Source organism: Cylas formicarius, unplaced genomic scaffold, assembly GCF_029955315.1.
Source record: "Cylas formicarius isolate icCylForm1 unplaced genomic scaffold, icCylForm1.1 PGA_scaffold_1__22_contigs__length_36826433, whole genome shotgun sequence".
Lineage (NCBI taxonomy): Eukaryota > Metazoa > Arthropoda > Insecta > Coleoptera > Brentidae > Cylas > Cylas formicarius.
Window position 1 is genome coordinate 15,722,287 of NW_026844264.1, and position 12,046 is coordinate 15,734,332.

Sequence of the window (12,046 nt, forward strand, 5' to 3'; positions counted from 1 at the left end):
CTTTGCTGTTGTAATTGGTTCTTTATGGAGATTTCACCACCTCATTAGCAAAAGATATATAATTAACTGAATGAAGTTTTTATATAAAGTCCCATATAAACAAGTCGTAAGTCTTATTCAACACAAACCATATATTGTTATATACAATAATACTAATAGGAGAATATCAGCAAGATATAACCTGAGTTAAAAACTCTCAGAACTTTCGCGGTATTTTTGTAAAACAGTTTGGTTTAGAAATTCATCATGAATAGACTCACGCCTGAACAACGCTTGCAAACAGTGCAATTTTATTTCGAAAATAATGGTTCTGTGCGGAATACGTATCGGGCACTACGTCCATTTTATCGTCGAGAAAATCGTCCATCAGAGCAGTTAATTCAATTAACCATGGAATGATTTCGCACCACGTTTACTCTTATTGATAACTAGCATCCCCAGAGATGCCGTACGGTGCGCACGGAAGAAGCTATTGCTGCTGTAGAGCGTAGCATTGAGGAAGACCCGAATGAGTCCATCCGTCATCGAGCACAGGAATTGGATATGTGTCCATCCACTTTATGGAAGATTTTGAGGTAGGATCTTGTTCACTTGCTTACAAAATCCAACTCGTGCAAGAATTGAAACCAAACGATCATCAAGTAAGGCGTAGATTCGTCGAATGGGCCCAAAACGAGGTTGCCGTTGTTCCCGATTTTCATAAGCGAATTTTGTTTAGCGATGAAGCGCACTTCTGGTTGAATGGCTACGTGAACAAACAAAACTGCCGCATTTGGAGCGAAGCTAATCCTCAAGTGTATGCCGAAACAGCGTTACATCCAGAGAAACTGACTGTTTAGTGCGCTTTATGGGCTGGTGGAATCATTGGTCCGTACTTCTTCAAAAACGATGGTGGCCAGAACGTTACAGTCAATGGTGATCGGTATAGACCTATGCTTACTAAATCTTTCATTCCTCAATTGAATAACCATGATATCCAGGAGATGTCGCTTCATGTCACACAGCTCGTGCCACAATCGATTTATTAAAAGACACGTTTGGTGACCGCCAATTTCACGTTTTGGACCTGTGAATTGGCCTCCAAGATCTTGTGATTTAACACCGCTAGACTACTTTCTGTGGGGCTATGTAAAGTCATTGCTCTATGCGGATAAGCCACAAACGCTTGACCATTTGGAAGACAACATTCGCCGTGTTATTGCCGATATACGGCCACAAATGTTGGAAAAAGTAATCGAAAATTGGACGTCCAGATTGGACTACATCCGCGCCAGCCGTGGCGGTCATATGCCAGAAATAATATTTAAAATGTAATGCCATAAGATTATCTTTCGGATAAATAAAATTCATGTCAATCGAATAATCCATCGTTGTTTTATTGCAACTTAAAGTTCTATACATCGAAAAAAAACACCCCTGATAATCGCAAGAAAGCTTTTTTTCACCATTGCCTAAATATAACTTATAATCTGTATGGCAAGATAAATTTCTGGTTATAAAAAAGTCGTTCTAAATTTTTAGGATTTCTGAGATAAATATGTAACGGGTCGCTTACAAAATCCGCAAGTTACAACAATTCGAAGCGATTGTTTGGATCTCAGTAAATGCCCGGATGAGATAGAAATCGTGCCCTAAATCGCGAAAAACAAATTGTCACACCCAGCATTGTGGAAGATAAATTTGAAATTCTCGTTGTGGAAGATTTAATTAAAATCACTCTTGGGCTTCACTTTGATGAAGGATATCGATTAAACTTTTTATCAGAAATTTGTTGCCCTTAACGGCGAAAAATCCAGCCAGCGCGTTTTGGGTTTTCGCTTAGATTGTTATTTCCGACTCTAAGCAAGGCAAAAATATATTTGTGTGTATGTTTCCATAATTGTACCGGGTTATTCATTGTATTTTTACACCCACCTACAGGGTTAATTTTGAAAGACAGAAAAAAGTGTAAATACAAAAGTTTGAACAAACAGCGATTGCAAGCAGTCAAAATGGCAGCAATGTCATTTTTGTAAAATGGAATGCTCTATATATTATCAGCTTAAATCGTAGACCTATTTTTTTCTGATTTCAAAAACATAGTTTATTGACATTTCATTTAGCCGTTTTTGAGATATTTCAGTTTAAAAATAATTATCTTTCGATTTCTGGACAATAGTTATATTGTTTAAAAATGGTCAACAATGTTCTACTTTTAACATCTAATCAAAATTAAAGATCTGCAGCCTAACTTAAATAACTTAAAATATTTCATACTGAGGAAGAAAAACGCCAAATAATAAAATTGTATATTCAAACGGACATATATAAGTATATTACTTTAATTTCAAGGTAAAATATTATACTGTTATGACACTTGACATCATGACTTTGAGTTCTATTTTTTTAATCTTTATATTTCATATTTTCTGAATATTCTATACCTGACGTTAAAAAAATATCCGGAAAGTCCTATAGTAAAATTTAACGAACGTTAAAATATCATAAATTTCACCCGTGTTTGTTCCTTCCAGTGCAAAATTTAACCGAGGCACATAAAAGGCAGAGGATCGAATTTTGGTTTGAAATGTATAGAAGATCTCCAGAAGATGGAATTTTTCTCTAAACAAAATAATATTTACGAATGAGCAGGTGTATTAAATAGGAGGAATAAACATTTTTGGTCCACCAATCGTCCACACAAAATGCAGGCAGTGAAAATTCAAGGACGGACGTCAGTAAATGTATGGTGTGGTATGTTGAACAATATGGTGGTCGGACCAATTATATACATTATATATCCTTCAATGGACAACGATATTTAAATTTCCTTGCAACAGACATAGAAAAGTTGTTAGAAAGTGTGCAAATTAGGAATTATTTAAATTTAATTTGTCATCAAGATGGCGCATCTCCACATAATGTCTAACCGGTTGCTAAAATAATAAATATAGACTTTGGATAGGTAGGCAAGGAACTATCAAATTGCCTGTCAAGAGCCCCGACCTGAATCCTTGTGACATTTTTTTGTTGGGATAGTTAAAAAATAAAATTCATTATAATAGGCCTGAAACTTTACAAGTGATAAGAGAAAGACTTAATATCGTTTAACAAGATCTAAACAAAGAAAACCCTGATTTTAGCACCTCGTGTATTAATAAGAAATTGAAAGGAAATATTGTCCGATGTATAGAAAATAATGGAGGTTACGTGGAAAATGTTTAGCATTAATTATTGATATTTTTATTGTTTGAATAACACAATTTTATTATTTGGTGAGGTGTTTCTCAGATCTTTAGTTTTGATTAGTTGTCAAAAGTAGAACATTGTTGAAACAATTGCAAACATAGATAATATGGTTGCTATCAAGGCGGACTTGACCATTTTTAAACAATATGGATATTGTCCAGAAATCGAATGACAATTATTTTTGAACTGAAATATCTCGAAAAAAGGCTAAATGAAATGTCAATAAACTATATGTTTTTGAAATCAGGAAAATGGTCTACCATTTAAGCTAATAATATATTCCATAAAAAAAATGTTGCTGTCATGTTGAGATAATAGAGCAAAAATCTTCAAACTTTGGTATTTACATTTTTTTTTCTATCTTTCAAAATTAACCCAATAGGTGGGTGTTAAAAAAAATGCTTGTTCGTTAGGAATATTTGATTCTGTGTCCTTTATCGACAATGTAGACGCTCAAAATCTTTCAATTTAACAAGTACCATAGCTTCGAAGATACAACGCCCCGTATACTTAATAATTGATAATACTCACGTGATGCTATATACGCGGTGAGAGGTGACACAAAATCTCTATTCCTTGGTTAGCGCAATAAGAAATTTAAACTTCAAGATAATATTCGCCTTTTGATTCGGATTCATAATTAAATTGATACTTTACTTAGTGAATTTCAGATCATAATTTTTGCGAGAAAGCTGCTTATTGACGGTTGATTCTTAGATGTTTTGTTAGTGACTGTCCATTACAATTTGGAAATAATATTCATCACCATATTCAGCGTATCCAAGATCTAGACTTACATATTTTAAATCTGAAATTTTTGGAAGTTAGTTATATTTTTATTTTTTGGGTTCATTTGAAAACAAACATAATAACCTGTTTGTTGTTTTTTTTTCTATAAATTTCGCCTACATAACTATTTCTATAAAGTCCTTAAATTTAGGTATAACAGACCTCCTTTATTTTGTTTGCTTATAACCAAAATTAATTGTATTTATTAGCATTGCATTCGTATTAAAAAAAAAGACGTTACTTAGGTCATACACTTTGTTTTTCAAAGCCAGTGTAAATAATAAATTGGTCAAATTTAGTTGATCACTTCGTTTCGTATATTGAGAATGGAAGGTCAATCGATCTGAAGGGATCTCCCCTACAACAGATTACGATCTATCACACCTGAAATGAATTGGATAATTAGGGTCAAATTATAGCTTCAATTAAAAGGTTCGCAGCAGGCGAGACTACATAACGGATGAAAGGAAAAAGATTGATGATAAATTTTTTTACATCAAAGTGCCTTTGATTATTGTGTACTTATTAAGGTACAAATGTTACTATAAACTTTAGGCTCTATTTGATTCTAAAAATGCTTTTCGTTGGTTGCAACTTTATCAATTGCGATAGTACATTGGAGTTTTCGATTACTTCTGAAAAAATATTTGCTCCAAACAAATTTCATCTGGAATGCATTCGCATTGCCAAATAAGGTAGTAAAATTTTATATAGAGCCGTAAGCAAATATAGGTCTCTCGATCCCAATCATCCGAATGTATTCAATATTTTACTCAAACGCTCAACTCGTAGTAGTCCCCGCTATCCAGTATTTATCATCAAAATATTGAAATTTATATTGGTGCATCCGTTAAACGGTTAGTTTTTTCAGAAGAAGTTTTTTATTTTTTTCAATAAATTGTAAGAATTTAGTAATTTGATAAACAAATATAATTAATTAATTTAAAATATCAAAATTGTGATGTTAAACATGAAATAAAAGAAGAAAAATAAAATTAACCAATAGCAATTTTTCTCTAATGAATGCCTGATCCTATTCTTTAATGCAAAATCAAATACATCAATAAATAATAATATTCGTGGGTCTTGAACAATTGATTAGTGACCGAGCTAGTGACTAAACTTAATTTTTAATAGCAAAATAAGTAATACTGCTAAGTGCGGGGCAATTTTGTGCCTTTCAAAGGTAAGGGAAACGAATGTAATATGTAATGATAAATGAGGAGATTTTATTTAATAATAAATTAGGTTTTTATTTGGTAAATTAGGCACAGTATGACATTAATAAATCGTAATGTGGAAATGTTACTTAAAATTCAACTTTTTTTAGTTTCTTCTTTAGTTCTTTCATTCATATTTTAAGTTAGGATATTGAGATGTGGTTTTTACGGAGTAGCTGGTTCCTTGTTTGAACATCTAATGACTCATCACACATCGCTTTTTTTATTTTTGTTAAGATTTTTTTGTGGTTCAATCGCGGTAATCACTATGGAATCAAGCCTTAACGTATTTTTGTAAAAATTTTTTTAGTCTAACTTTGTGAATTGATATTACAAAAGTCTTTTCGTATTTTATGTTAAATGAGAAAAAAACTATCAAAAGTAGCAAAAAGTCTCAATAGTATCAATTATCCTGTTCTGTTCACCGGCAAAGCCAAACTTTCCACAATCGACGGCTTCTAGCTTTTTTCAATTTTCACGCAAGGGCACCTTTGCTTGGGAAAATAAATTTTTCGAAACTCACGAACTATTTTTTGCTACCCACAGAAGGCACAAAGCGTCACAAAAAGCTAAAATAGACGACCAACCCGCCGAAAAGGTTTGTTTTTTCGTTGTGCAGTAAAATTTCAAAATAATTTCTAGCTTTGGGGATTTTACATGACCATCGCACAAATAAACTAAAGTGTCTCTTTTAGGGGTGTTCCCGAGCGTCCCCTATTGTTTTATTTCGAATCCTGCGGAGTCACATTGCATATTAATAAGGTTTAAAATTGGAGTGGTAGTCGTTTCAGACAATAGGACGGACCCGGGCAAAGCGTAACGTTATTGTTATTTAAATATATTCGGGAATGTTGAGTTTAACAAGTGGTTTAGCGGTGGCGAAACACTCATTATTAAATTATTTTCAGAAAACTTTATTATCCCTCGAACGAGTAAATCGTTGAGACGCTGGGGAAAAGAATAATGCAATCATAAAATAAAACGGCTTAATTGTCAGTGCGGAATTGAGATTTTGACAAATTAGCATGATCTTTTTATTTTTTTCTGCTTTATTAGCTTTTAGCAGTTGGCACATTAAAAGGAGTAATATACTCTATTGGAGATCGAATGGAACAGCATTTATTTATTTATTTTATCACAACTTCTAGATATAATTGAGCTGCATAAATAACCACACTTATAATGAGAGTCAATTAAAATGTGTCGGTCAAACAGAGCTCACTCAGCTATCTGATTTAAAAATGTGCTACGTGGATTAAAGAAACCGAGGAATGGCAATGGCTACCGATCGAAAGCTAAAAGAGATAGTAGTATAGTTTGTGCAAGGTAGCTTTTAGTAATACTGCAATAAAGAATTTTCCGAGAACAAATTGGGGTGTTTATAAAACTGTCAACGATTGCGAAACACAGTCAGATTTATGATTTGATTAGTTTTTCTTTAGAGTCTTTCGTTCTATGCAATACTTGCAATCATTATATTTAGACGACTTACTTATCAACTTATCAAGATAATTTTGCAAATGCTGCATAGTCAATAGCATTAGTAATCACTTTAAACAATTTTTGTATTATCCGAGAATAACAGAGACTTTAGACTGACGCACGAATTCGCAATGTCGGCGGATATAAAAATTAGTGGCGCCGGGTGGGATCGCATAGTGATAAAGCTTTCCAAGATTGTTCAATAAGCGATCTTATTGAAGGCATGAAAATTGAAACTGAGGTTACAGATAGCATCTTTTTCAACATCAAAAGGTCTCCAAAATTACGTCTCTCTATTTCTGTTCTATATAAAACATTAGGTTTATAGAAATATAAGGTGCATTACAAATGCACACAATCGAAGAAATATCAAATCCCGAAGAATACACGAAATGATAGATAGTGCTTACATGATGTCCAGTAAGGCTACTGATCTGAGACATCTCGCGCATATCATCATACTTGTAGCGTATTGACGGTTCCACACGGAAAAAGAATTTTTAAGGAGGCCGCAACATAGAATTTTATAAAACCCAACATCCCCAGTCATCCGTTGTCAACCTATCATCAGCAACACACCAAGATCTCTTATTTTATCAGCTGCTCTTAGAGTCTTTCATTCTATGCAATGGTTGAAATTAGATATTATTTCACCACGAGGAAATTGTTGTAGGCTCCATGACACAAACTTATCGAGATGTATTTGCAAATTCTGCATAGCCAGCAAGATTAGCAATGAGTTAAAACATTTTTTTGTGTCAGACGTAAGAAAACGATTTCGCAGCATCGACGGATGTAAAAAGTGGTAGCGCCAGGCGGGACCCCCCCGGAACACACGGAACACTTAATTAACCTTGACCTTCACTATTTGAGTTTGCCAAGTGAAAAAGCTATCGACCCAAAAGAATAATGGCGCACCTATTTCCATAACTATCCAAGATTATTCAATAAGCAAACTTATCGAAGGCAAGTTCCCCACAATTATGTCTTGCTTAAATATTTAAGCAACAACAGTGACAACGGCAGCGAGCATTCAACATTAAACTAATTTTCAGGAAACTACTAAATTGAAGACCGGAATACTTTAACTAAATAAAAAATGGCGCAGTTCGAATTGAAAAATGTTAATAGTCGTTCCCTCAAGCCGATAACAGAGACTAATAGCAATAGTATTAATTGCGACCATTTATATCTTCTTTCTTCGTTTGTTCTATATAGAACGGCCAAAAAATAAGTGAGCGATTAATTTAGACTTTCTTAAAGCAAATCGATATATTTAAAGGTTTCCGTTTGGATAGCTAGATTGCAGTATGCCTAAGAGAAAAATGTATCAAAAAAATGTATTAAAAAAATAAATATATATTGGAAACCTTGTAAATAACAATAATTTTGTATGTTATTGTAAGATCTGACAAATTTTAATTATATAAATTTCAAAAATAATGATAAAAGTACTTTTTAAGGGACATTTATTTTTAAGTATCATTTTCAACTAACAGTATGGTGACGTCATTCAACTTTGATATTTCTGTCATTTTTATTATTAGATAAGAATTAAAAATCCTTTTTAATTAAAAAAATACAGCGTTGTAAAGCGTTGTTTGGTTAGTTTTGGTAGAAAACCGTTGGTGTCGTTTAGTGAACTCTATCCTGCAAAAAAGAATTATCAAAATTGAGCCATAAACAAACATTTTACAGGAGTAATACTTAAGCGAATCGCTCGCCACATTTGGAGCACCCTGTATTCGAACTTTATGCAAATTAGTATAGTTAGGTTTTATGTAGTCCTGACTAGCAATTCGTCGAAGCTTTAGTCTTAAAGACATCTCTAATAGCGCTTCTCAAAATTTGACATCAAAAATTAGTCGCAGTTGGCCATAACTTGATGTAAAACGAAACATAAGGTTTTAGTGCGTTTTTGAGAGACCTATTCAACAAAAAAAATCCAAATCAAACCGTAATTGAAGATTTTACAACGATGTAGAGCCTTAAGCCTGCATTGAAACATTATAAAAATTGGATAGTTGGGTTCTAAATTCTAAGAGTACATCTCTTTTCTCTCTCTTTTGTTAAATGGTATCAGTTTCATGACTTTAAGTTGAAGCAATAAGCAAAACAAGGTTTTAGTGCATTTTTCACAGACTATCCAACAGAAAAAAAATCAAAATCGAACAATAAACAAAGGTTTTACAACGGTTATACAGTTCTTACGTGAGGCATACATTGAGTTGAAATAAAAAAAGGGGATAAGAACGTCAAATAGGAACGTTTGCAACAATTTATATAATAGCCTCCTTTATGATTAACCGATTTTATTTTAAGCACGTCCATATTTACATCAGCTAATCGATATCGTCTGAATTTAGACAAAACTATTACCATATAAAATGGCACTTTTGACGGCGTCATTTAATTGGAAAAGTTCGATTAATTGTGTTCGCGACGAACAAACACAACGAAATGGTTTCGCGCCGTTGCGACGGCATTTGAAAAATTCGTGGTCTTTGTGCGACGGCATTCACCTGGAAGTCGAATTACAAGGGTCTAACAGCGTATATTTAACGTTAAATACAGCCGTTTTGCGGAGAGTCGTTACGAATTTTAGGGGTAATTTCGCTCGTTAGTATGTAGAAAATGCTGAGCAATACATTATTTATACAATTTCGGGCGGACGGTTTAGTACTCATAAATAAGTTTCAATGCGTTTGCGGTCCGTTCATGATGTAGCACGGTTTTATTTGATATTTTGGAGTACTGCAGAAAGATATATTGTCGAATTGGTTTATCTGTTGCATATAAAACTTTCTATGGGATGATTTAGTCCGGCCCCCGCGACTGCAAAATAAATTGAGGAAGGATATCGCGCTGTGTTGCAAATTTGGCCACCTACGTACGTATGATTCTGTTTGGCGAAGTCCCTATTATAAATTGTTGTTTGCCTAATTTATCAACCAAAACATGGACGTGTATATAATGTACACCGTGTGCCAAATAAAACGACCCACTATACGATCTGGAAGCCTATAGGAGGTACGAAAAAAAGTTTCGTACAAAAGTTTCTTTGACTCCCCTGAAGATTCCGGTATCAACTTTGTTATTTTAAATGGAATACCCAGTATATATCGACATTTTTGGAATCTTTAAGAAATTCCTATTCGAATTTTGCATACTTTACGCAGAAATTGAGGTTATGTGTTTTTTTAATATTTTGATTGCACCGTATAAAATTGTGTTGTGACGCTACTGATCCAGATATTGCAACCAACATTTACCCCAGACTAAGTAGATGATGCACTACTCAATCAGTTTGACAGATACGCCTCAGCCTGTTGATCACCAAAACCACACTCATATTGATATTAACTTTTTTTATATTTTTAGATATAGAATCTGCCTTTAACTGTTCTTCGCAACGTCCTGTAACACCCTGTTGACCTCCATTCAATTTAGAGCAAATTCCGCGACGAGACTAATTTTTGTACAAAAAAAAATTACAGGCGCCCAGTTTCGATTACCCTGTATAACAGGTTCAGTGATTGTCGAATCCAGTTACAAATATTCATATTCATATACGAAAATTTACCCACAGACTAAGGGGATGATACACTACTCAATCCGTGTGACAGATGCGCCTCAGCTTATACAGGGTGTCCCAAATAGGTGGTGCCGTTTTGGCGAATTCAATTAAATAATTCTCAGGATTTTCAAATGAAACACCCTATATTTTTATTCAGATATCAATTCTTAGGATAAAAAATAAGCTAAGTTTGTAATTTATATTATATTTAAATTTTTCTAACTTTTACCACCAGTATAAATTCTTGTGGAATTTAAAGCTTCCCACATTTTCACTTGTTGGCAATATCAGGTATTTTTTAAATAGCAAAGACATGATCCTACTTCTTTTAAAGATATGTACTCCAGATATACGAATAAATCCTATTGCCAACAATACAGATTTAATAAAACTACAGAATTCGTATTTAAAGAAACATTTAATGGTTAATTTTCTAGCTCGATTGAAAATACCAAATAACTCAAAAAAGTAATTAAAGTTTATAGGCTAACTAACCAAATTTGAATAAATAAAACTATAAAACAAAGTTAACTAAAAAGTGTTCGTTAATTCGGTCCATAAAATTTAGTTAAAAATTTCCCTCTTAAAATGCTAAAGAAATATCAAAATATTTAAAAATCTTCTTTTTTTTGACGCATTAAGGTATAAACAAAGTTTGAAATATCTGTTGGTTTTTGTTGTTTTTCATATTTCAATTTAAAAGGATCATAGTTGTCTAGTTTATGGTCAGTATATATTTTATTTGTATTTTAAATAAGTTATAATTTTTTGGTTAACTTTAATTTTTATTTATGTTATTAGGGATTTTCAATCAAGCTAGATAATTAACTATTAAATGTTTCCTTAAATACGAATTCTGAAGTTTTGGTCAATCTGTTAAAGTGTGTAGTATAGAGCCGATTTTTCTCAAAATCTCCACGTATTAATGGACATTATTGTTAGAAATAGGTTTTATTCGTATATCTGGAGTATTATATCTTTAAAAGAAGTAGTATCGTGTCTTTGCTATTTAAAAACTACCTAATGTTGCCAGCAACTGACCTAATGTGGGCAACTTTAAATTCAACAATAATTTATAGGGTGTTATCTCAAACCTCCATTATCTCAAAAAGTAAGTAAAATTGAAATTTAAGGTAAATTACAAACTTACCTTGTTTTTTGTCCTAGAATTGATATCTAAATATATGGGTCTCATTTGAGAATATTAAGATTTTTTTAATTAAGTTCTCCAAAACGGCACCACCTATTTGGGACAGCCTGTATAAGCTGAGTCGCATCTGTCAAACTGATTGAGTGGCCCATCATCTCCTTAGTCTCTGGTTAGATTTTGGTTGCAATACCTGGATCAGTAGCGTCTCAACACAATTTTATATTTCATATGAAAAAAAAAACATAACCTCAATTTATGCCTAAACTATGCAAAATTAGAATAGGAATTTCTTAAGAAAGTGGCCTTTATTTTAACCAAGGATTCCAAAAATGATGATATATACAGGGTGTCCCATTGAAAATAACAAAGTTGTTGTCGGACACTTTTGGGACACCCTGTATCAACAAAATAAAAATATTTTAAATCTTCAGGAGAATCCCAGAAACCTTTGTAAGAGACTTTTTTCCCATGGGTTTCCAGATCGTATAGTGGGTCGGTCCATTTAGCACACGGTGCACCCGGTGAGTCAAAGCGATAGAGTATAGTTCATTGTCTCATTGGTTTCAAAAATTATGACAAAATGGTAAATACAAAAGTAAT

At 33.0% G+C, this 12,046-nt stretch overlaps 1 protein-coding gene across 4 annotated transcripts in view; it reads right to left on the reverse strand.

Moving 5' to 3' along the window:
* Window positions 1-12,046, reverse strand: part of LOC132697019 (uncharacterized) — a 286,016-nt gene that overhangs the window by 10,019 nt on the left and 263,951 nt on the right. The gene's annotated exons all lie outside the window — the stretch shown is intronic.